Source organism: Pan troglodytes, chromosome 10 (genome assembly GCF_028858775.2).
Source record: "Pan troglodytes isolate AG18354 chromosome 10, NHGRI_mPanTro3-v2.0_pri, whole genome shotgun sequence".
Taxonomy (NCBI): domain Eukaryota; kingdom Metazoa; phylum Chordata; class Mammalia; order Primates; family Hominidae; genus Pan; species Pan troglodytes.
Genome location: NC_072408.2, coordinates 72,965,253 through 72,992,873, shown reverse-complemented (window position 1 = coordinate 72,992,873; position 27,621 = coordinate 72,965,253). Strand labels below are relative to the sequence as shown.

The 27,621-nt window shown below is 40.4% G+C and overlaps 1 long non-coding RNA gene and 1 pseudogene across 2 annotated transcripts in view; both read left to right on the top strand.

Annotated features, from left to right (window-relative positions):
* The window catches only part of LOC134807486 (uncharacterized), a 177,269-nt gene that overhangs the window by 134,091 nt on the left and 15,557 nt on the right, over positions 1-27,621 (top strand). The window lies entirely within an intron of this gene.
* LOC100615117 (leucine-rich repeat-containing protein 34-like) lies at positions 18,072-27,138 on the top strand (annotated as a pseudogene).

Below are 27,621 nucleotides of genomic sequence, written 5' to 3'. Positions count from 1 at the left end.
AGCCAGCCCACATTGCTTTTTATCAGTGCCTATCAATGCACTCAATGAGTCATGGTACTGAGATATAAATAGGCAGACACTTCCTTATTGTGTTAGCACCAGGACAAGTTCCCCTTATTCATGCTGGTACTGCAAAGCCTGCAGGTTTTCCATTTGTGTCTACATAAGGGCTTTGTGGAAACTCTAGTCTGAACTGACCCTTGCCTTTGATTCTTCCTCAACCCTGACCAAATTAATCACCAATTCCCTTTTTTTGTTTGTTTGTTTGTTTGTTTGAGACAGAGTCTCGCTTGGTCGCCCAGGCTGGAGTGCAGTGGCAAGCAATCTCAGCTCACTGCAACCTCCGTCTCCTGGGTTCAAGTGATTCTCCTGCCTCAGCCTCCCGAGTAGCTGGGATTACGGGCGTGTACCACCATGCCCAGCTAATTTTTGTATTTTTAGTGGAGATGGGGTTTCACCATATTGGCCAGGCTGGTCTTGAACTTCTGACCGCAGGTGATCCACCCACCTAGGCCTCCCAAAGTGCTAGGATTACAGGCATGAGCCACTGCGCCCAGCCCCTATTGTTTATAATTCCTACAGATCTCTCGAATTCATCTATTTTCCACCATTATCTATCACCTGGAAGACTGGATCACTCTTGCTCTTCTCTAATCCTTTCAGCACAAAGTGACCCAAGTCAGCTTTTTATATAGCAAATTTGTCCCTCTGTTTTAGGAGAATTTTTTAGGAAAGATCAGACCTTTATATTATTCTTATTAGAATAAGACCTTATTCTTGTCAGACCTTTTTGTTATAAAAAAATGTTTTATATGTTCAGAACTTCAAGAGACAGTTCGGTCAGCTGTGGATTTATTTTATTTTATTTTTGCTTTGTTGGGTTTGTTTAAAATTAAACTCTAGGCTGGGTGCGGTGGCTCACTCCTGTAATCCCAGTACTTTGGCAGTCCACAGCAGGTGGATTGCTTGAGATGAGGGGTTTGAGACCATTTTGACCAACATGGTGAAACCCTGTCTCTACTGAAAATACAAAAATTAGCCAGGCATGGGGGTAGGCGCCTGTAATCCCAGCTACTTGGGAGGTTGAGGCATTAGAATCATTTGAGCTCAGGAGGTGGAGGCTGCAGTTAGCTGAGATTGTGCCACTGCACTCCAGCCTGGGCAACAGAGTGAGACTCTGTCTCAAAAAAATTAAAAATAAAATTAAAATTAAACTCTATGGCTTCTCCACCTTGTATTAGCTTGTCACCTAGTGCTAGATCGTTCCATTTTAATTTAACATTATCTACAAACTTGAGGTCCCAGTTCACCTCAGTTCATGGGATCCAGGTTCTACTCCTGACTCTTAAAAATTTTAACCCCAAAATTTTAATCCAACACTACATATTTTCTTTTATTCACACCCCTTTCCCTTTGCCAATTAGATGGCATTAATAATCAGAGTTTTTATAGTCCTATAAGCCATTATCTTCACAGAGGCACTATCTGTAACATTAATTAGATTAATTAAATTGACAGGTAATTTCCCAACCCACTTGTTAACTTCCAGTCTTTCCCTGTTGTTAGAGGAGCAATCTGATAACATATCCAATGTACCTTGAAAAGTAAAGCTAGATTTATTTGCTAAATCTGTAAAGACTAGGATACCGTGGCTCTCCAGCTGAACTCGCTATGCACTAGTGTTATTTAAAGGAGTGCTGACAAGTGGGCAGTTACAAATTACTGCAATTGATGGGAAGAGCAAAAGTGAGCTGAGTCCATGACTAGTGTCCGTATACAGCCCACGCGATATGGCACCTATCCAGTTTGTTCCAGACAGCTGCATAAGAGAATTCTAAACTTGCTATAGGTTGTGTTGCTTCCCACAGAGGGAGTAGCTTCTTCACACATTACAGGTACCATCATACAGGCAGCTACTGCAGTTCAGATGAGGTGAAGTTGAAATTTTAACCTTAAGTAGCAATACTTATGGGAAACATATTAGAATGAGATAAGTCAATACAGGTCTTCTAATACTAAAGCTATTGGGGCTTTAGTATGTTTAATACTAAAGATTCATACCCTGGGACTTTAGTCATTACTTCTACCCCTTGTGGTTTGGTTACCAGGTCATCAATGTCTTGATTCCTATTTGAGTAAATAAACCTACCATCCCTAGCTAAGGGAGGTTTGCTCAAACATCCCCTGACACATTCTACCTAGCTTGAAACTCTTCAGTGGTTGTCTACTGCTATTAAGATAAAAACCAAAATTTCCAGGGTAGACCACAAGACTCTATGATCTGGTCCCTACCTACTTTACTATATTTATTTCACATGACTCTCCAACTGCCCTATTCCAACTACACTGGTCTTATTTAAATTGCATAAAAACCATATTCCATTTCTTAATCATTGACGTTGGGATAACTGGATAGCTAGATGAAAAAATGAAAAATTGAATGTGTTCCTCATAATATTTGGAACTTATACCACAGAAAAAAGAATTAATATATAAAGGACTGATATATAAAGAGCTTCTAAAAGAGCTAAAAATCCTTTTGAAAAATAGACAAGAACTAAAAACAGATGAGTCACAGAAAAAGAAAGTCAAATGGTCCTTTACCGTGTAAACAGATGCCATAATAAAAGAGATGCAAATTTATATTATAATGTAAATTTTTTGCATATTAGTTACAAATCCAAATGTTTGACAACATACTCTGTTGAAAAGGCTGTGGATAAATACACACCCTCATATATTTCAGCCCAGCGTGCAAAATGATACAACCCCTATAGAGGAGAATTTGCCAATATCTAGCACAATTAGGTATGGATTTGTGCTTGACCCAATAATTCTACTCCCAGGAATCTATCCCAAAGAAACACCAGCAAAAACACAAAAAGTTGTGTGCACAGGGATATTAATGGCAGTACTCTTTGACATAACGAAAAGGCTAGGAACAATGCATATGACTACCATAAAAAGATTGGTTGAATAAACTGTGATTTTGCATATTTGAATAATATTCAGCCATAAAATAAATATCTACATATGACTGTGGTGTAATCGCCAGGGTTTACTAGGTAAACATTAAAAAACAAGCATGTTTTGGGAAAAAAAGCATCTTTTATCTAAGAAAGGAGTGCAAATATAATACAGAGAAATCTATTTGTATATATTATTTTTAAATGGAGGATAAACAAAAACGGTTACCTGTGGGGGGAAGAGAGGACAGAGTGAGTAAAAAAGTAATGAAGCTAAACTTTTCTGAATGTACCTTGTTTGATAGTATCAGCTTTGGAGGCATGTAAGTGATTTATATCATTTGATATGGTTTGGATTTGTGTCCCTGCCCAAATCTCATGATGAATTGTAATCCCCGGTATTGGAGGAGGGGTCTGGTGAGAGGTGATCGGATCATGGGGGCAGCTTTCCCCCTTGCTGATCTCATGATAGTGATTTCTCATGAGCTCTGGTTTTTTAAAAGCGTGTGGCACCCCCACCCCTTATCGCTGTCTTTCTCCTTCTCTGATCATGTGAGGCGTGCCTCCTTTCTCTTTGCCTTCTGCCATGATTGCAAGTATCCCCAGCCATGCTTCCTGTACAGCCTGCATAACCACGAGCCAACTAAACCTCTTTATAAATTACCTAGGCTCAGATAGTTCTTTATAGCAATGCAAGAACAGACTAATACATCTTTATAAAGTAAAATAAACCAAAATAAAATTTTAATTGAAAACAAAATGAAATAACAAGGTAGAGATATGGAAAATTAACCACACAGAAAAGAAGTATTTTAAGTTCTTTTACAATATAGGAATTTATCTAAACATCCCTAGTGGGAAATGGCCTAAGGACAAAAGTAACTACAAAAAAAATCTTAAACTATTTTGTGATCATATTGCTAGTAATAATACCAGTATTATATATCTGTAATTATATATATATGTATGTATGTTTACGTATAGAGAAAGAGTGTTCACACAATTATTTCAATCTCTTCAGGAACCAAGATTTTCAGGGTTGGAAAAAAAGAGATACCATATAAAAATTAAATGAATATAGTCATCCTAATTTATAGTTAGAAATAACCTTATGAATAGTATGAATTTATAATATATTTTCTCTTTTCTTTTTCTTTTTTTTCCTTTTGAGGCCAGTCTTGCCATGTCACCCAGGCTGGAGTGCAGTAGTGCAGTGATGCAATCACAGCTCACTGCAGCCTCAACCTTCTGGGTTCAAGTGATCCTCCCAGCTCAGCCTCCCAAGTAGCTGGAACAACAGACACACACCACCACACCCAGCTAACTTAAAAAATTTTTTTTTATAGAGATGGGGTCCTACCATGTTGCCCAGGCTGGTATGGAATTCCTGGGCTCAAGCAATCCTCCTGCCTTGGCATCCCAAAGTGCTGGGATTACAGGCATGATGTTTTATTTATTTATTTATTTAAGTTTTTTTCTAACTGTATTCATGGAAATGTCTTATAAATATTTACCAAGCAGTAACAATGAATTCACCCAGTGCTGAGATTGTGGCCTTTACTCTAAATGCTATTTCCTACTTAAAAGAACCAAGACATGTCTATAGAGAAAAGGCTAATAGGAAGACAAATCAAGATGAGTTGATCATACTGGAAAGCAAGAAATCTATCCAAGACTGATAGGATCACAACAAAGGAACACAGGAGCCAATAAAAGAGGCTCCCAGTAGCCAGAGATGGAGCGATTTGAGCATCAAGAAGATCAATACCTGCAATTAATTGGAACACATCAAATTTGCAATAATCCAGAGTTCATAATGATATTAACAACAACTACTACTACAGAAATTATCAGGGTAACCCGCCCCCAATATTTCAATGTAGGTTCTTTCTATTTTCTGTAAGTATCAGCTGGCTGAGAAATAAAGAGAGACAGTACGAAGAGAGGAATTTTACAGCTGGGCCGCTGGGGTGACATCACATATTGGTAGGACCATGATGCCCGCCTGAGCCTCAAAACCAGCAAGTTTTTATTAAGGATTTCAAAAGGGGAGGGGGTGTAAGAACAGGGAGTAGGTACAAAGATCACATGCTTCAAAGGGCAAAAAGCAGAACTACTAATAAGGGTCTAACAAAGATCACATGCTTCTGAGGGAACAGGACAAAGGGCAAAAGCAGAACTACTGATAAGGGTCCAACAAAGATCTCAAGGCAAAGGGCAAAAGCAGAACTACTGATAAGTATCTATGTTCAGCGGTGCACGTATTGTCTTGATAAACATCTTAAACAACAGAAAACAGGGTTCGAGAGCAGAGAACCGGTCTGACCACAAATTTACCACGGCGGAGTTTTTCTCCACCCTAGTAAGCCTGAGGGTACTGCAGGAGACCAGGGCATATCTCAGTCCTTATCTCAACTGCACAAGACAGACATTCCCATAGCAGCCATTTATAGACTTCCCCCCAGGAATGCATTCCTTTCCCAGGGTATTAATATTAATATTCCTTGCTAGGGAAATAATTTAGTGATATCTTCCCTACTTGCACGTCCACTTGTAGGCTCTCTGCAAGAAGAAAAATATGGCTCTTTTTGCCCGACCCCACAGGCGGTCAGACCTTATGGTGGGGTGACTTATGAAGACATTCCCTTGTTCCTTAAAAATTGCTGTTATTCTGTTCTTTTTCAAGGTGCACTGATTTCATATTGTTCAAACACACATGTTTTACAATCAATTTGTACAGTTAACACAATTATCACAGTGGTCCTGAGGTGACATATATCCTCAGCTTACAAAGATAACAGGATTAAGAGACCAGCTCCAGCAGGTCCCTCCATTCAGGGTCCCTGACTTCCTGCAACAAGAAATGACCAACAGGCCAGGTGCAGTGGGTCACACCTGTAATCCCAGCACTTTGGGAGGCCGAGGCAGGTGGATCACGAGGTCAGGAGATTGAGACAATCCTGACTAACACGGTGAAACCCCATCTCTACTAAAAATACAAAAAAAATTAGCCAAGCATGGTGGCAGGCGCCTGTAGTCCCAGCTACTCTGGAGGCTGAGGCAGGAGAATGGCGTGAACCCAGGAGGCAGAGCTCGCAGTGAGCTGAGATCACGCCACTGCACTCCAGCCTGGGCGACAGAGCGAGACTCCATCTCAAAAAAAAAGATATGACCAACAAACTTATTGATTCCTTTGGAGAATGCTGGGAAACCAATATGTTATTCTAAAAACAGAAACAACAAAAAGAATGAATCAAGTGTTTATCTTGCCCTTCCTGGAAGAACTGCACCTCAGGGTAACCTAAGGGAATAGTTGATGCGAGAAAGTTTTTCTATAAGAAATATTGTAGTTAATGAATGAAGAAGAATTGGTAAAATTAAAATATCACCTGTCTGCAACTCATAATGAAATCTTGGGTCCAGGCAATGGTGATTAATGCTTGCTGACATCACAGAAAGAGAACCAAGCTTATGTGTCTCCTGATTTGATGCAATAGTGCAAACACAATACTTCCCATGACATATTCCTGCTTTAAATAAAATTGAAACTGAGTTGAATCAAACCTCATACCTATTTGCCAATTTTATAAAAAATACAGTAGACAGAGGAGCATGTTAAATAACAGCATTGGGATGCAATCAGGAAGATCTAAAATAAAGACAATTCTGTAAACAAATTCGTGTTTCTTCAACAAATACATTGCAAGAAAAATAAAGAACTGGAGAAATGTTTTATATTTTAAAAGATTTAAGACATAATTCAACCAAAGGCAATGTTTGAATCCTGATTGGATCCTTCTGTTAACAAACTGCAAGACCATTTCTGAGACAATCAGGGAAATTTTAATCTTACCTCGATATTTGATAATATTTATTGTTAAGTTTTTAGGCATAGCATCTGTGTTGTAAAGTGACAATTGTGGCCCCAGGAAAAGTACCTAAAAGCAGCCTCTAGTTGCTGAGAGAAATTCCTAGCTGATAGCCAGGAAGGAAATGGGACCTCAGTTCCACAACCACAAGGGACTGAATTGCGCTAACTGTACCACTGAACTTGGAAGCAGATTTTTTTCTCCAGAGCCACCAGATAAAAACTCAGTCTGACTAACACCTGGTCTAAGCCTTGTAATACCCTGAGCAGATGACCCAGTAACACCATGCCAGACTATTAAAACAGTTGGTGAGGTATAGGATGGGAGAGAAACAGGTGATTCTGTAATGACTTCTCCCTTTGAGAATCAGCATACTGAAATCACACTGTTAAATTAGGTGCTGTGGTCTGAACGTGTCCCCCCAAAAATCATATGTTGAAACCTAATCTCTGATGTGATAATATTAAGAGATGGGGCCATTGTGGTGTTGTGAGGATGGAACCCTCATGAATGGGATTAGTACCCCTATAAAAGAGGCCCCCAACAGCTGTCTTGCCCTTCCACCTCATGCGCACAGTGAGAAGGTGTCATTCTGTGAACCAGGAAGCAGGCCCTCACCAGACATCAAATCTGCCAGTGCCTTGAGCTTATACTTCCCAGCCTCCAGAACCATGAGAAATAAATATTTATCATTTATAAGTTACCCAGTTTATGATATTTTGTTATATCAGCTGAATGGACTAAGACATAGAGCATTACAAAGACTCACAACAAAAGGAAAATAGGAATAAAATGTCATGTGTTCCTGACTTGTGTTTGAGTCATATTCAACAGTAGCAAGCCAAGCACAGTCCCACTCAATTCACCACTGTCGTGAATAAAAACTTCTTGTAGCTGGCACATATGTCATTTCTAAGTATGTGTCTTACTATGTAAAAAATGTATAAGCCTATGTTAAACTTCAGATTTTCTTTTCTTCTTTTTCTTTTTTTTGAAACAGAGTCTCACTCTGTTGCCCAGGCTGGAGTGCAGTGGTGTGATCTCAGCTCACTGCAACCTCCGCCTCCCAGGTTCAAGCAATTCTCCTACCTCAGCCCCCCACCGAATAGCTGGGATTACAGGCGTGCACCACCACACCCAGCTAATTTTTGTATTTTTAGTAGAGACAGGGTGTCACCACGTTGGCCAGGCTGGTCTTGAACTCCTGACCACAGGTAATCCGCCTCGGCCTCCTAAAGTGCTGGGATTACAGGCGTGAGCCACTGTGCCCAGCCCAGCATTTCTTAATTACTTTACCCTCTCTTGTTTTATTGCTTCATTTGCTTCTCTGTAGAAAGCAGGTTTCTCATTATCGTCAAGGTAACTGCTTCCCCCTGCAGTGTTCATGGGATACTTAGAAAAAAGCCCACTCTCTGTCCTTTATATTTTTATTCTACCTCAGCGCCCCCCGCGAATAGCTGGGATTACAGGCGGGCACCACCACACCCAGCTAATTTTTGTATTTTTAGTAGAGACAGAGTGTCACCACGTTGGCCAGGCTGGTCTTGAACTCCTGACCGCAGGTAATCCATCTCGGCCTCCTAAAGTGCTGGGATTACAGGCCTGAGTCACTGTGCCCGGCCCAGCATTTCTTAATTACTTTACCCTCTCTTGTTTTATTGCTTCATTTGCTTCTCTGAAGAAAGCAGGTTTCTCATTATCGTCAAGGTAACTGCTTCCCCCTGCAGTGTTTATGGGATACTTAGAAAAAAGCCCACTCTCTTTCCTTTATATTTTTATTCTACCTCAGTGCCTCCCCGAATAACTGGGATTACAGGCGGGCACCACCACACCCAGCTAATTTTTGTATTTTTAGTAGAGACAGGGTGTCACCACCTTGGCCAGGCTGGTCTTGAACTCCTGACCGCAGGTAATCCTCCTCGGCCTCCTAAAGTGCTGGGATTACAGGCGTAAGCCACCGTGCCCAGCCCAGCATTTCTTAATTACTTTACCCTCTCTTGTTTTATTGCTTCATTTGCTTCTCTGAAGAAAGCAGGTTTCTCATTATCGTCAAGGTAACTGCTTCCTCCTGCAGTGTTCATGGGATACTTAGAAAAAAGCCCACTCTGTGTCCTTTATATTTTTGTTTTTTCTTAACAGGAAGGCAAATTTGGTTGCATTTTAAACTTAATAATCATCATTTTAAACATAATTGTAGTATAAACACATAATCCGAACCCTCTTTGACTGAGGAATCACATTCATTTATTCACTCAACAAATGTCTGTTGAGCTCCAGTTGTGTATCTTTAAGTAAAGTTCTCAGGATACAAAAGAACAAGATCCCAGTCAAAGGAACTTACCATCTAGAGGTAGAGATGGGCTCACAACCAGGAAATGCAATGCAATACGGCAAGTGCTGGGTGAGAGGCAAGGACAGGAAGTTGTGGGAACATTTGGAAAGAGCATCTAACATAATTTGCGGGGACCAGGAAAAGCATTCCAGAGGAAGTGTATTAGTTTCCCATTGCTACTGTAACAAATTACCAGAAATTTAATGGCTTACAATAACACAAATGTATTAGCTTGCAGTACTGGACATTGAAAGTCCAAGACCAAGGTGTTAGCAGGGCTGCATTCTCTCTGGAGGCTGTAAGCAATAGTCTGTTCTTTCCCTTTTCTGACTTTCAGAGGCTGCCTACCTTCCTCATGGCCCCCTACCAGCAATGGCATCACTCTAACCTCTCTGCTTCCATCATCATATCTTCTCTCTCACTCTGATCTCCCTGCCTCACTCTTGGAAGGGCCTTTGTAATTACATTGGGCCCATTCAGATAATACAAGGATAATTTCCTATCTCGAATTCTGAACCTGATCACAACTGCAAAATCATTTTACCACGTTAGGTAACAGTTTCCAGGGATTGGGATGTGAATGCCTTAGGGGAGCCACTAATCAACCTACTGCAGGAAGTAACCACAGCAGGATATTGGAGAGTTTTCCAAGGAGGGGAAATGTAGAAAAGCATATAAAGACCTAGGGGAAGGGAACTATGAAACTTTATAGCTTAGTGACTGACGTGGTTTGGATGTGTGTCCACTCCAAATCTCATGCTGAAGTGTGATCCCTAATGTTGGAGGTGGACCTAGGGGGAGGAATTTGGGTTATGGGAGCAGATCCCTCATGAATGTCTTGGTGCTGTCCTCATGGTAATGACTGAGTTCTCTATGAGTTCACACGAGAGCTGGTTGTTTAAAAGAGCATGGCACGACACGCATCTCTCTCTCTCTCTTGCTCCCTCTCTTGCCATGTGGTATGCCAGCTCCCCCGCTGCCTTCCACCATGATTGTGAGCTTCCTGAGGCCTCACTAGAAGCTGTGCAGATGTTGACGCCATGCTTGTACAGCCTGCAGAATCGTAGGCCAAATAAACTTCTTTCTAAAATAAATTCCCAACCTCAGGTAACTCTTTATAGCAGTATCTTTGGCTATAAAATAATACAGAAATAATATAATGGTATCTGTATCACCTCATCATATAGAATAAAATAATACATGTAAAGCTCTAAGAACATTATGTGTTCATTCTGTGTCAGTACATGATGTTAGCCATGGCAATGACAAATAGAGGAAAAAGAGGAAATCCAGAATAGAGGTTGAAATAGAAAGCAGGGACCAGAACAAGATTGATCTGGTGAGGTCTTGTGGAATTAACCTGAGGGGAATACTTTGATGAATTTTAAGCAGGAATGTGGCATGATTACTTACGTATTTTAGTTGACTGGCTGCCTGGCTAAATGGAAAACAGATTGAGGGAGACAAGACTGGAGGTAGGAGAAGGGCGAGGACAAGAGTGAAATGAGGACAGCACTTGCTTTTTGTGCACACCTTAAGGAGGCACCAAAATATTTGGGAATCAAGATAAATGAAATTTTAATGCAATATTTTACAAAATCAAATTAATGCAAAAAAACCATGATGAACAACTTATGAAAATTTAAATAAAGCAGGGTTATTAGGGAGTTCACTGAAAGGATGTTCTAATAATCCAAGTAAGAGATGATGAGAGCCTAAAGCAGAGGGGTAGCCCTGGATATGAAGATAGTTGGACAGACTAAGGAAACCTATGGAAGGAATTGGGTGAGGGGAGGGTCTGGTAATATCTTTTACTGAGAGAGTTACACAAAAGCAGGCAGAAGTTTACCTGGCAGCATGGGCAGAATGTGTCAAGGAGGAAATTCAGTTCTATTTTGCACATATTGAGCTTAAGAAGCCTCTGATTCATTCAAGTGGAGATTCTAGTCAGAAGTTGAAATATGTAACTACAATGAAGCAAAACCTGTTACTTATACACATGCCCAGCTTTTCTATTTCTTATATGTTAACCTCTAAATTTCTTCACTAATGTTTTCTTCCCAGTTCCTGAGCAGTTCTTTGGGAGGAAAGAAAAGGATCTTAAAGGACCTAAATTCTTGGGGTATAGAAGCAAATTGGGAGCTAATTTTTGGAAGGGAGAGGACAAGAGAATGTCAGGCATGAGTTAGAGTGACTGATCTTCCCTTTGTCCCTGAACCATTTCCAGATCATTACATTTTTACTCTCATTGTTTCTTTATGTTCATGACATCAGCTGTGTCAACCTCTAATCTCTGTTGGTGCTGTCACTTACTGACAACGTGGCCATTTTCTCTTTCTCATCAAAGACTTTGACCCCTTTGATGTGCCACACACTACATCGTAAAATTACCTCAACTCTTTCACTCTTAGTTCATACATTCCAACATACCTCTCTAGAACTTTAATGTTCCAACTCTTCCCTCAATCATTCCTATTATATTGGTTCCTTGAGCTCATAAATACTTAATAGGGCTGGGCGCAGTGGCCTGTAATCCCAGCACTTGGGGAGGCTGAGGTGGGCGGATCACCCGAGGTCAGGAGCTTGAGGCCAGCCTGGCCAACATGGTGAAACCCTGTTTCTACTAAAAATACAAAAATTTGCCGGGCATGGCGGCAGGCGCCTGTAATCCCAGCTACTCTGGAGGCTGAGGCAGGAGAATTGCTTGAACCCAGTAGGCAGAGGTTGCAGTGAGCTGAGATCTCACCATTGCACTCCAGCCTGGGCGACAAGAGCCAACAGCAAGACTCTGTCTCAAAAAAGAAAAAAAAAATACTTAATGGCCCTTGATGCCCTTGACTGGATGTCTATCAGCACCTTTCCACCTTACCTCCCACCCCTATTCAGATAACACTAAAGTGACCCATCTTTTCAGCCATTTTTGTGCCGATATCCTCACTTTCAATGCTGTATCCGAAACAACCATCATTTGGGGGTCTGATAGTCCCCCAAATCTGAAAGCATAAGAGCAGTCTGTGCACTGCACAAAAGCACCCAGCAAAGGGGACAAATGGGAAAAAACTGAAGCTTTGCTCAGAGTCCTGGGGTAGATCTGTCCTGAGCATGTACCTTTCTCTAATTTGCCACATAGTTTAGGGCAGAGGTTTACAAACTACGGACCCCACAGACCAAATCAACCTGCTGCCAATTTTTGTATGGCCCACAAGCTAAGAATTTTTTGTTTTTAAACCGTTGAAAAAAAATCAAAGGACGAGTAATGTTTTGTGACATGAAACGTGTTAAATTCAGATTTCAGTGAACATAAGTGTTACTGGAACACAGCCATGCTCATTTGTTTATATATTATCTGTGGCTGATTTTATACTACAAAGGCAGAGTTGAATAGCTGTGTTTGAAACTGTATGGCCTGCAAATCCTAAAATATGTACTATCTGGCTCTTCATAGGAAAAGTTTGCCTACTCCTGGGCTAGCAGGTTTATTGTCTACTTTCTCTGTACTAATACCTGGGCTGTTAAATATTTGCTAGAGAAAATCCATCAATCATATAGATTGGTGCCACAATACAGTCACAATTTCTAACCCCTCCTGAAAAGTCAACATTACCTGGAAACCCTCTAATTTTCCTCGTCAGCTCTCTCTCCTCATTTCTTCAGCCTTTCACTTTTCCTACTCTTCTAAGCCTCCGAAACACTTCACCCCCTCATTTCAAAAGATGCTTCAGTCCTACTTCAAAGTGAAAATAGAAACCATCAGATTAACACTCTCAGTTTCCTGCTCCTGCACCTACAAATTTGCCCACAGCTGCCTTCATCCTTTATTTACTACCTCTTGTTTCAGAAGTGGGAACTTTTCACTCATTTAAAGCAATTTCTTCAACCAGTGCGTTGACAGTTCATTGTATGTGTCAAGTTGACTGGGTTAAGTGATAACACAAATAGCTGATAAAACATTTCTGGGTGTGTCTCTGAAGGTGTTTCCAGAAGAGATTAGCATTCGGCTCAGTAGACTCAGTAAAGATAATCCACCCTTGCCAATGTAGGCAGGCACCATCCAATCCCTTGAATGCCCAGATGGAACAAAAACGCAAAGAAAAGGCAAATTCTCACTCTCTTGTGTAGCCAAAACAACTATCATCCCCTGCCTTGGAATATCAGAGTTCCAGGCTCTCAGGACTCACACCAGCAACCCCTATACACATACACTACTTGTCCCTGGCTTTCAGGCTTTTGAACTGAGAGTTACAGCATTGGCTCCCCTGATTCTCAGGCTTTGAGATTCAGACTGAATTACACTATTAGCTTTCTTGGTTCTCCAGCTTGCAAAACAGCGTATCATTCTAATTCTTGTCCTCCATAATCACATGAGCCAATTCCCATAATAAATCCTCTCATATATCTATCTTTCTATGTATCTTATTAGTTGTAATTCTCTAGAGAACCTTAACTAATACAGATTTTGGTAACAAGAGTGATTCTAGAGGAATAGAATTTTTTAAATGAGTTTTCTGAATTGGTTTTGGGGTTTCTGGAACTGGCTCTTTAATCTGATTAGATCTAAAAATGCTCAGGATCTCATTTCCCGTAGTAAAGAAAGCACTAATAGTCCATGCTGTGAATTGTTTATAGAAATATGCAAAATATCTGCATTGGATATTCCTAATCAACCCCTTACAAGAGGCAAGGAGGTGAGTAACTCTGTATATGATAGTTTCAAATATTTTTGTAAAACTGAAAAATATAATGATGTTGATTGGTTGCTACTAATGCCACTGGATAAAGTAATGAAAGAAAATGACGAGCTCAGGAATTTAAATTCCCAGGTCAAGCACAGCATAAATAACCTAAGAGCTTCTAGGTATGCCATAAAGGACAGCCTTATTTCCTATAGTGTAGGGTATCTACTGTCAAAGTATAGGCACCGACTGGGAAAGAATGAGATCCTATAAGTTGGAATGGCGACATGTGGGTAGACCCTGATGAACCTGGGGACCTTGAGTCCCTAAATTCTGATTAGTCCTCTTTGCCAGTAGATGAGGTCTTCTCACCCTCAGCAAAGGCCTCCCCAACCCAAATGGACAAAGACAAGTGCCCTGGATGCCTTCCTCTTCTCCAGTGTCCTATAGCCAGTGATTAGCCCTTCTGTCTCTTGAAGCTTAACATTTCCCTGTCTATTGGTTCCTTATCATTAGCATTTTTTTGAGACCAGTATCTGGAGTGAAGTGGTACAATTATGGCTCACTGCAGCTTTGACCTCCTGGGCTCAAGTGATCCTCCCATCTCAGCTTCCCAAGTAGCTGGGTCCACAGGGGTGTGCCACAGCACCAAGCTAGTTTTTTTATTTTTTACAGAGATAAGGCCTTGCTATATTTCTCAGGCTGGTCTCGAACTCCCGGGCTCAAGCGATCCTCCCTCCTCGGCCTCCCAAAGTGCTGGAATTACAGGTGTGAGCCACTGGACCTGGTCCTCCTTACCATTAGCATTTTGATGATGCTATTATCAGTTGACACAGTTAGTCTCACACTCTCCTCCTTGAAACAATTTGTTCACTTGGTTTCCAGGATATCCCATTTCCAGTTGTCCTCCTTCCTCAATGGGCCACTCCTCCATTGTCTCATTTACTCGTTTCTTCTCATGTCTCCTGCCTATAAACCAGTAGTTTTCAAACTTTTTGGTATCAAGACCCCATTTACATTCTTAAAAATTATTAAAGCTCTCAAAGAGCTTTTGGTTATGTGGCTTTTATCTATCAGTTATGATTGTATCAGAAATTAAAGTTGAGACTTGAAAAGAATTATTGATTAATTTGTTTAAGTATGATAATTAGAAACCCACTACATGTTAACAGAAATACAATTTTTATGAAAAAATAGCTACATTTTCAAAACCTATGTACAATTTTTATGAAAAAAACTGTTTTTCAAAACAAATTAGTGAGAAAACTGGTATTGTTTTATAGTTTTGAAAATGTATTTACTGTCTAGTGTGGGGCTAGGTTCTGCAAACTACAGCCTATTGGACAAATTCAGACCACTGCTTGTTTTTATAAATATTTATTGGAATACAACCATGTTCATTAACTTACACAGTATTTGTGGCAGCTTTCTCACTACAATGAAAGAGTTGCATATTTGTGACAAAGAGAGACTATATGGCAGGCAAATCCTAAAATATCAACTATTTGGACTTTCATGGAAAAGGTTTGCCCACTCCTAGTGTAGTTTAAAAGAAGACAGCTGGAGTGTCATTTCTCCTTCTAATTCAATCTATTCTAATGCATTGTTTGGGTTGAAGGATATGAAGAAAATCTGACCTAACTTAGGTAATATATTTGGAAAAAGGAAGAGTATTTTAATAGCCTTTTCAAATAATTTTGGATGTCCCCCTTTGATTTTGTACTTGAACTCCAAGTGGTAGTTTCTTGAAGGTCACTTGTAAAGTGCAATCTAAAGCTGTATCAGTAAACTTTTTGTACTCAGTTATGTGAAAATCTATTGTCTATCCTGCACTTTAAATGGCTTTTTTACCCATTCATGATTTTGTAACATTATGCATTGGTCAATTATAAAATATTAGTTCCCTGAACCATGCAGATTTTTCTAATGTTGACACATCTCATTATATAATATCAAAAAATCACATTTCCTAATATCACTACTGATCTCACCTGACAATATTGGGAAGCTGTCAAGCTTACAGAGGCAAATCTTCCAAAATTTTTGCTTGAAAGTTTAAAAGTTATCACTGGCAACAAATACAGTCGGTTGTTTTCCTTAAAGTGACAAGGTCACTTGGTTTATTTTCTTTCTTTCTTTCTTTCTTTTTTTTTTTTTTTTTTTTTTTGAGACGGAGTCTCTCTCTGTCACCCAGCCTGGAGCGCAGTGGCGCGATCTCGGCTCACGGCAAGCTCCGCCTCCCGGGTTCCCGCCATTCTCCTGCCTCAGCCTCCCGAGTAGCTGGGACTACAGGCACCCGCCACCGCGCCCGGCTAATTTTTTTGTATTTTTAGTAGAGACGGGGTTTCACTATGTTAGCCAGGATGGTCTCAATCTCCTGACCTCGTGATCCGCCCGCCTCGGCCTCCCAAAGTGCTGGGATTACAGGCGTGAGCCACCGCACCCGGCCTACTTGGTTTATTTTCAAGAAAATGTCTGCCAAAAACCCAAGTTTGAATAAACCTAATTTTTCTGTTAGTTGATTTTCAGATAAAAAAATGTGTTCCATAAAGAAAGTCATCCAGCCTTCAATTCAAACAATGGCACAAGTGTCTTTCCTTGAGCCAATCAAAGTATTTTACTTTGGACCAGAAGTACTTTATGAGAAGTTTCCATGTTTTTACACTGAACGTTGTTAATAAATAGATGTGTAATAAAGGATCATCAGGAATGGTTACTCTCTTCTCAGAGGCATTCTTACATTTTCATTTTAAACTACGAGAGCAATAGTTGGCATTTCATTTTAACTACAAGAGCAACAGTGGTGAAGCATATAACTTCTAATTGAGTTTAGTACCACTGTCTTTGATTTATGCTGAAGTGACAGCAATTTACCCACCATTGTTTTTGTATTTCAGTGCGATTGTTAACACAGTAAAAAAAGAAAAAAAAAGGCAGATAATATCTTTGTATGATTATGAAAATGTAGTTTTGACCTCCAGGTTTCCATATAAGAGTCTTAGGGAACCCCATGGGACCACAGATCATACTTTGAGAACAGCTGCTCTAAACATTGAAGTGTCTGTCTCAGAATTTAGTTATTGGATCTTCTCAATTTGCTCTAAATCCCTAGAAAATTCCATCTAGCCTCATGGCTTTCAATCTTATTTCTATGCTCACAACTCTGAAGTTTATATCTCATATATAAATCAAGAATCATTGTCCTGCAGACTGGATGTCTATAGGTATCTCTAAACTTAACATTCCTGAACAGAATCCCTGATGTTATTGTCCTCCCCCAGCTTACTAGTTTTGCCCTTTTTCTCATGTCATCATCTGGCAAAAAAATCCATGAGACTTCTTGATTCTCTTTCTTTCACCTCACATTAAATCTATCAACAAACTTTCTCATAATTTAGAACCCAGATTCTGACCATTTCTCATCATCTGCACTGCTACTACCCGACTGCCACCATCATGTCTCATCTAGCTTACCGTATCACCTTGCTAAATTGTCTCCCTCCTTCTTTCTTTGGCTACCTATGTTATTGTGGTTTTTTTTCCAACATAGTAACCAGAGTAATCTTCTTGAAAGGTCAGATCACGTCACTCTGGCTCGAAATATTCGAATGTCTTCCCATCTCACTCAAAATAAAAACCAAACTTCTTACAATGGTATATTAATTACCTATTGCTGCACAAAAATCAACCCCAAAACATAGTGCCTTGAAACATCATCCATTTTATTTGCTCATAATTTTATGGGCCAACGCAACTCGAGCTGGACTCAAATGAGATATTCTTCTATTGGTATTGCTGGGAATTACTCATGTGACTGAAATCGTGAGGTAGCTTGACTGGGGCTAGATTTTCTGAAAAATGCAGTTACGTGCCTGGCGGTTAGTGCTGCTGTTGGTTGGGCCAGATGACTCCAGCATGAAGCCTACTAGCTCAGGCTTTTTTATATGGCAACCTCAAGGCTGTAAGAGAGGGCAAAGCAAATCACAGTGCCAAGCCTGGAGTCACTGTGGTGCTGCAGGATATTTTCTTGACCCCTTTATAGGACTTGCGACAGAAGTGCCCCTTTAACTCAGCCCACCCTGCTCAACCCCTCACAGGTGGGAGAACTTAGGTGCCGTAAGGAGCAAACTCCACTCTCTCGGGTCTGCTGTGCTCCACTCCTCAGGGGAGGGAGTGCTTAAGTGAGCAAGTGTGGGAACCAGCTGCTTTAGCACCAGCAGGAGCAAACTCCATGCAGGCCCCACGGCAGCATCCAGGTTGGGGTGCCTATGACTCCAAGGCCCCAGAGGGTGTGTTACAATGCTCCCTTAGCTCTGCTGTCTGCAAACAGCAGTGTAACATGGGGCAGCTTCCCTCCACCAGTGAGGGCAAAGGGCCAGTATGACAGCTTTTTTTGGGTACCCGTGCTTAGTGCATCCTGAATTCTTTTCTGGTGCCCAAAAGGAATGAGGTCATACAGACGAACTGAAGCATGGTGAATGTGGAGAATTGTATTGAGTGATGAAAGCAACTCTCAGTGGAGAGGGGAGCTGGAAAGGGGATGGGAAGGGCAGGTTGCTCTCCCCTGAGGTTAAGTCACCTCTCTTTGTCTCAAGGGCAGGTTGCTCTCCCCTGAGGTTAAGTCACCTCTCTGTCTCTCTCTTCTGAAGTCAAATTGCCTCTTTCTGACATCCAGCTGCTTTCTCTGAAGTCGACTTGCTTCTTCCCAACATCCGGCCACTTCTCTCCTCTGCCAGCTGAGTCTGGAGTCTTTACAGACACAGGATGAGGTGGGGAAGGCCGTAGATAGCTTTGGAACAGGCAATATTTGATTGGTAGAAAGACATTATTCAGAAAGAACCAATAGGGAGGGAAAGAGCAGGCACACAGGGATGCAAGTTCTCACTTTGGGCGCTGGGTTTCAGGCTTTTCACCTGGAAGGTGGGGTTTTGCCAGAGACCCGCCCCTGTCTGCCTAGAATTTCTCTTCCTCCAGCCTCTATCATTGGATCAGTGGGAGGGGTCTAACCAAGTATGGACCAGTGATGTGCCAAGGGCGGGACCATGAGAGCAGCCTATCTTAAGAGCAGGCACTAAGCAGATGTATTGTCCATTGAGAATCTTGAAACAGTACTAAAACCTACTAAAAATTACTTTGATTTTTATTAGCACAGTGAGCCATTAATTCTAGATAATGGCAATGATAGCATACTCCTTCCTGAAAAATTATTTTGTTGGTTTAGTTTTAGTAATTGTTACAGATACTATTACATTTTATTTTATTTTATGACTATTATTTTTTATGAGATGGAGTCTCGCTCTGTTGCCCAGGTTGGAGTGCAGTGGTGTGATCTCGGCTCACTGCAATCTCTGTCTCCTGGTTTCAAGGGATTCTCCGGCCTCAGCCTCCCAAGTAGCTGGGATTACAGGCACTCACCAGCATGCCCCACTAATATTTTGTATTTTTAGTAGAGATGGGGTTTTACCACGTTGGACAGGCTGGTTTTGAACTCCTGACCTCAAGTGATCTGCCTGCCTCAGCCTCCCAAAGTGCTAGGATTACAGGCGTGAGCCACCAGGCGTGAGGTTAAGAGGTGACTTAACCTCAGGGGAGAGTGACCTGCCCTTCCCATCCCCTTTCCAGCTCCCCTCTCCACTGAGAGTTGTTTTCATCACTCACCTAGCCACATTTTTATTACTTTTTAAATAAACGTTTTATTCTACATGGTAGCTAATTCAGAGAATTTCCAATTATATAGTTGCCTCCGACACACATAGACTCAGCTACCTGTGTTGGTTGCAAAATTACATTTTCAACGTTTATGAATAATTTGAGCTCCCTTGGATCCTATCTCCAATCCCCATAGCACTACCTATTCCTGAATTTATACAGTAGATTCTAAATTAGAAATCAGGCTGGGCACAGTGACTCATGCCTGTAATCCCAGCACTTTGGGAGGCTGAGGTAGGAGGATTGCTTGAGCCAAAGAGTCAAAGTTCAAATGGTTAGGCAGACAGAAAAGCCATTAAATAAGTCAATGTGCTTTTTAGCGTATATTTGCTCTTTATTTTTTACGGGCAGTATTGTATAAAAGTTGAATAGAAGAACATTTTTACTATATTTCTTTTCTGATCATTATTATGATTCATTTTATTTTATGATTATTTCTGAGAATCATTTTTTCATGTCAAAGAGGGAGTTGTTAAAAATTATCTGCTTGGAAGATGAAAAAATTTCTGGAAATAGATGCTGGTGATGGTTGCCAACAATGTAAATGTATTTAATGACACTGAATTGCACACTTAAAAGAGGCTAAAATGACAAATTGTATGCCATGTATATTTTACCACAATTTAAAAAAAACCTGCTTGGGCCACACTCCAGAGTATTAAATTGGAATATCTGGGGGTGGGACCTAAGTATCTTTTATATTTGTTATTTGTAAGTTTACTTTGAAAGTAGTAAAGAACAGAATAAGTACTGAGAAAATGGGATTTGTGATGGAGAGGGCAGATCTGAAAATTTTCTAAAAAAAGAAAAAGCCACAAAAACAGCTTAAAATAATGAGAAAGGAGATGATAAAGATGGAGAAGAGTAAAAAAAAATCAAATTTAATAAGTATAGGATTGCCTGAGGAGCAAATGAGAACAATGGGAACAGAAACGAAAATCAAAGATGTAACTGAGGAAAATGTGGCTGAGAGAAAAAAAAAAGAAAACAACCAATTTGAGCCTATAAATTAGAAAAGCTTGCTGTATTTTAGGCAAAGTCAGTAACAGGGGACTCATATCTTTATAGAGCCTAAAGAGAATGATGGTTTATTTTGCATTACCAATAAATTTTGGTTAAAAAAATTGTTCTGTGGGTCAAATGTACTAGGTATACCACTGGTATGTATACAAGGTAGCATACTTCACTTGGAACGATTATGGAAACAATCTACCATAAAGCCTTATGAAATAGGTGCCCACAGGTGGAATGCAGTGGCTCACCTCTGTTATCCCAGCACTTTGGGAGGCCGAGGTGGGCAAATGGCTTGAGCCCAGGAGTTCAAGACCAGCCTGAGCAACATGACAAAACACTGTATCTACAAAAAATACAAAAATTAGCTGGCTGTGGTGACACGCACTTGTAGTCCCAGCTACTTGGGAGGCTAAGGTGGGAGGATCACCTGAGCCTGGGAGATCAAGACTGCAGTGAGCCATGATTGCACCACTGCACTCCAGCCTGGGTGACAGAGTGAGACTGTGTCTAAAAAAAAAAAAAGTGACCACATATCCTACTGCCCGCTCACTTTAGCATCTTCCTGGATTTTTCATTTTAAATAAAATAGGATTATCATTTTAAATAAAATATAATAATGCAATAGATGCATTTTAATAATCTGAGATGATTTTGGTAAGCCTTCACTTTATACTTCCAGCTTCTGTCATGGTGTCTTCTAGTAGTATGAGAGATGTAAGTGCACCAAACAGAGACTTCAGCTACGCACATGTTAAATCTTAAATGTGATCAGGTTATCAGTCTTTCCCCAGCCCTTTCCAGACATAAAATAACTTATGCTCCATTTTGAAGATACCCATTCAGGGAATCTGTGAATATAGAAAAGTTCACTTGGACATGAGCAGTGAGGATCAGCTGAAGTTGGTCTCAGGTGGCAGTGAGTGAAGTAATTAATTAACACAGCTGTTCCTTCCAGCCACTTGGTTTATCAGCCAGTTGTGCCATGACCTGTGCCTGGCATGTGTTTTAGCTTGCAAGATGCACATATCCACCAGTCTGCCAGTCCCTGGAGATGAGTGAGAAATATAATAAATTGTTGGTTGGAAGTACATTGGTTAGAGGTACATGAGATACATGCAGGGAATAAAGGTGGCACAGTCCTACTATAAAAGTATATTGAGAAGTCTGGGAATTTTTTTTTTTTTTTGAAATGAAGTTTCGCTCTTGTTGCCCAGGCTGAAGTGCAATGCTGCGATCTGGGCTCATTGCAACCTCCGCCTCCCGGGGTCAAGTGATTCTCCTGTCTCAGCCTCCTGAGTAGCTGGGACTACAGGCATGCATGACCACGCCCAGCTAATTTTGTATTTTTAGTAGAGACGGGATTTCTCCATCTTGGTCAGGCTGGTCTTGAACTCCTGACCTGAGGTGATCTGCCCACCTCAGCCTCCCAAAGTGCTGGTATCACAGGCGTGAGCCACCACACCTGGCCAGGAATTTTTAGTACTATGTTTTGTCATTCATTGCACAATTCACATATAAAATGGCTTAGTTATACTATTGAGTGGTAATGCATTTTTATTTTATAATAAGCCTTTTTAGCAATAATGTACTTAAAAATAATGTAAGCAATTGTATTAGTCTGTTAAGGTTGCTGTAACAAAGTACCCACAATGTGGGTGGCTTAAAGAACATAAATTCATTGTCTCACAGTTCTGAAGGCTGGAAGTCCAAAATCAAGGTGTCAGTGGGATTGGTTCCTTCTGAGGGCTATGAAAGAGAATCTGTTCCATGCCTCTACCCTAGCTTCTGGTGAATTGCTGGCAAACTTTGGCAGTCCATGGCTTGCAAAACTATCATCCCAATTCTCTGCCATTATTTTCACATGGCATTTCCCTTGTGTTCATGACTGTGTCCAAATTTCTCCCTTTTTGTAAGGACACTGTCACATAATTACTTTTTGTAAGGACACGGTCACATTGGATTAGAGGGGCACTCTACTCCGGTATTACCTCATCTTAACTAATTAAGCCTAAAATGACCCTATTCCCAAATAAGATCATATTCTGCAATACTGGTGCTAGGACTTTAATATACAAATTTGTGGGGGTGGGGTGGGGCACAATTCGACCCATAACATACATGTTTAATGAAAAAATTACTGTGTTTCCATTTCTTAAGAACATTAATGGTGGACGTGTTATTTGAACAGCATGTTTGCCACTATTTACATCCACCATAGGGACCATAGTAATATCACTGACTACTGAAAATCCAAAATAAACAAATCAGTTAAAGAAACATTGGCTCCTACTTTAAAAGTGAATACTTAATTTTAAAAGACTGTACCCAGAGACAAAAATTTAAAATATGAAGATGTATAAAGCCTATTTACATATCACTTTGTGAAGCACACCTTTGGATTAGATCAATGTTTCAATTAATTTTGCCCATTTTTATTGAAACTTCTTTTGTGCACTTATGAAAAGTGAAGCAATAGCTATTAAGGTGTTGGCTCCATTAGCAGAAGGAAAGGCTTTGCAAACAGTTAAATGGTGGCTGTTTTTTTTCCAGTGTTATCAGATACTTAAAATAGAATATCAGTTAATTTCAGTAATAGAGTTTCTTCATCCAATTTTTAGAATCAAAACAAATCTTTTGGAAGGCCATTATTCTGCCTAAAGTGAAATATCTAACATTATTGTAAAGGCTTTTGTAAATTCCGTTTAAAAATCTTTCAGGGCTGGGTGTGGTGGCTCACGCCTATAATCCCAGTACTTTGGGAGGCCAAGGTGGGAGGATCACTTGAGCCCAGAAATTCAAGACCAGCCTAGACAACACAGTGAGACTTCATCTCTACAAAAAATTAAAAAATTAGGAATGGTGGTGTGCACCTATAGTCCCAGCTACTTGGGAGGCTGAGCTGGGAGGATCACTTGAACTGGGGAGGTTGAGGCTACAGTGAGCCGTGGTCATGCTACCGCACTCCAGCCTGGGCTGCAGAGCAAGACCCTGTCTCAAACAAACAAACAAACAAACAAAAACACAACAACAACAACAACAAAAACTTTTAGCATTGAATGGTGGCACAGCTGCTGCAGCCTGTGGGGTGAGAGGAGTACGTGGAGCAGCTGGTAGGATGCTGCCTCTGCCCTGGCTGGTTCATCCCCTCTGGCCCCCATTCTGGTCACAACTCTGGCATTGGCCCCAGTGGGCGTAACTAGAAGAAGGAAGCACATTAAACATTTCTGTTAATAATTACTTATTGACAGTAAAAAGAGTAACAGGTGAAGATTTTTGGATTCATTCTAAAAATTTTTTTTTTTTTTTGAGACAGAGTCTCACTTTGTCACCCAGGCTAGAGTGCAGTGGCGTGATCTCGGCTCACTGCAAGCTCTGCCTCCCAGGTTCACACCATTCTCCTGTTTCAGCCTCCCAAGTAGCTGGGACTACAGGCACCTGCCACCACACCCGGCTAATTTTTTGTATTTTCAGTAGAGAAGGGGTTTCACCATGTTCACCAGGATGGTCTCGATCCCCTGACCTCGTGATCTGCCCGCCTCGGCCTCCCAAAGTGCTGGGATTACAGGCTTGAGCCACCGCACCTGGCCTCTTTCTAGAATTTTAAATAGTTAACTAGCCTGGGTGCAGTGGCTCATGCCCGTAATCTCAGAAATTTGGGAGGCCAAGGCAGGAGGATCACTTGAGCCCAGGGGTTCAAGGCTTCAGTGAACTATGATAGTGCTACTGCACAATCTCAGTTCTTTTTTTTTTTAAATAATCAGTTATATATTGAGTTTGGATGTTAGATATAACCTCATAAGTGATGTTGGCACATACTATAGTGTAAAACTGCTTCAGAAATAACTTAATCTCATTTACTTAAACCTTATGTTTGATGATACTGGGCCTGAAGGAGGAGAATTTTTCTTTCTTTTTTTTTTTTTTTAACAGAGATTTGCTCTGTTGCCCAGGCTGGACTATAGCGGTATAATCTTGGATCACTGCAACCTCCACCTCCCGGGTTCAAGCAATTCTCCTTCCTTAGCCTCTCGAGTAGCTGGGATTACAGGCATGCGCCACCATCCCTGGCTAATTTTTGTATTTTCAGTAGAGACAGGGTTTCACCATGCTGGCCAGGCTGGTATTGAACTCCTGACCTTAGGTGATCCACCTGCCTCGGCCTCACAAAGTGCTGGCATTACAGGCATGAGCCACTGCTCCCAGCCAAGGTGGAGAATTGATTGGCAAAGCACTAAATGAGAACACAACTCTGAAATACCTAAGAATGACTGGAAACAAGATTAAAAATAAGAGTGGAATATTTTTTGCTGCAATGCTGCAAATTAATTCATCCTTAGAGAAAGTAGGTCTGGGTTACTGTGATCTGGGAATGCAAGTGTGATAGCATTTGCTACGATACTAACTCAAAACAAAGCAATTAAGGGAATAAACCTAAACTGACCTATGCAGTATGGCAAACAGAAAGAGTCCACAGCCCACGTAGGCCATATGTTGAAAGAAAATAACTGCCTTGTTCAACTACACATGTGTAAGCATAATATAAAAAACTGTAGTATACAACAATTACATGTTATTCAATGTATCTTAACAGTAGCCTATGCTACCTTGATGTCAGCTGCAATCAAATATCTCAGGATGGAATTATGTATCTAGCTCATGTAAAAGCAATATTACCCTAGAAGCAGTAGATTTTTCTTTTAACAGAATAGAAAATGCAGGAGCTAAGTATCTCCAAGAAATTCTTACTTTACACAATGGGAGTTTTAAAGCATTGTCAGTAGTCAGCAACAACATAGAGAAGGACTTGCACTTTCACAATCAATGAAAACGAATCCCACATTTTCTAATATCTACATTTGGAGAAACAAATTTAGCCTGGGCAACATAGCAAGACCCCATCTCTACAAAAAGATTGCAAAAATTAGCTGGCCATGGTAGTGTGTGCCTGTAGTCCTACTTGGGTGGCTGAGGTGGTAGGATCACCTGAGCCCAGGGAGGTCAAGGCTGGAAGTGAGCTGCGATGGTGCCACTGCACTCTAGACTGAGCAACGTGAGACCCTGTCTCAAAAACAAAACAAAACAAAAACAAATTTGATGAGGCTACAGGTGTATCATGTTCAGACATAATTCAAATAGGCCATCTAAAAACAGACAATAGGCCAGGTGAACTGGTTCATGCCTGTAATCCCAGCACTTTGGGAGGCCGAGACAGGCAGATCACTTGAGGCCAGGAGTTCGAGACCAGGCTGGCCAATATGGGGAAACTCTGTCTCTACTGAAAATACAAAAATTAGCTGGTCATGGTGGCACACACCTGTAGTCCCACCTACTCGGGAGGCTGAGGCACAAGAATTGCTTGAACCCAGGAGGTGGAGGTTGAAGTGAGCTGAGATCACACCACTATACTCCACCTGGGCGACAGAGTGAGACTCTGTCTCACAAATAAATAAATAAATAAACAAAAGCAGATAACACAGATGTGGAGTTATTTGTGGTGGATGGATGCTCACAGAAGTCTCCAATGACCTTAAAAAACATTATTATTGAACTCCAACTTATGGAGAAGTTTAGAGTCTCTCATCTAATACAGATTTTGCTCTTGTTCCAGTAAGTCAACACCTAGGAAAAAGAAGATATAAAATCATTTTTTTTTTTTTGAGAAGGAGTCTCAATCTGTTGCCCAGGCTGGAGTACAGTGGCACAATCTTGACTCACTGAAACCTCTGCCTCCAGGGTTCAAGCGATTCTCCTCCCTTGGTCTCTTGAGTAGCTGGGATTACAGGCACGTGCCACCACACTCAGCTAAATAAAATCATTTTTATACATTTGTCTTATTGCTTTCACAGAGATTTTTATAGCTTATTAAATTTTTCTTTCATAAATTAAAACAAGTTACTTTTATCAAATATATAAAAGGTAATCACTATATTAAAGTTTGTATAACTGTCCATTGTGGGAAAAAGAAAGCTTTCAGCACTGAAACATAATTTTTGCAAAAATTATTCATCCAAACACAGACGCTGGTGAGTCACAGAATCATGGTAAAGACAATGATCCTAATGAATTAAGAAATCTGTGGAGCAAAGTGTACTTAGAATTGGTTTTGGTGCACAAAGTTATGAATTTTGTGCAGACACATACTTCATAAAAAGAGCTAAAGATGCAAATAAGCACATGAAAAGATGTTCAATATCATTAATCACTAGAGAAGTACAAATGAAAACCACAGTGAGATAACACTATACAATCTGCACTAGTCTGCTTGGCTATCACAACAGAATACCACAGAATGGACTGCAACAGGAATTTATTTTCTCACATTTCTGGAGGATGGAAGTCCAAAATTAAGAACCAGTATGTTGGTTTCTAGGGAGGCCTCTTTTCCTGGCTTACAGGTGGTGCCTTCTTGCTGTGGCCTCACGTGGCCTTTCCTCTGTGCACGTGAATTCCTGGTGTTTCTTCCTCTTATAAAGATGCCAGTTCTGTTGGATTACAGCCCCACCCATGTGATGTCATTTAACCTAAATTACCTCCTGAAAGGCCCTATCTCTAAATACAGTCACATTGAGGGTTAAGATTTCAGCATATGTATTTTGAGGAGGACACAATTGAGTTCATAACAACACCTAAAATTTAAAAAACAAAACAAAAAAATGAAAATATAAAATGCTGGCTAAAATACAGAGCAACTAGAACTCCCATACATTGCTAATGGAGATCCAAATAATACAACCATTTTGGAAAACAGTTTGGCAGTTTCTTATAAAGCTAAATATACCATTAACCCAGCAATCCCAGTCCTATGTGATTACCCAAAATAAATGAAAACTTATATTCATACAAAGATTTCTGCATGAATATTTATAGCACCTTTATTTATAGTAGGCCCAAATTGGAAATAACCAAAATGTTCTTTGGCTTGTGAATGAAAAAAAAAAAAAAATATATATATATATATATATATACACATATATATATATATACACATATATATACACATATATATATACATATACATATATACATATATATACACATATATATACACATATACATAT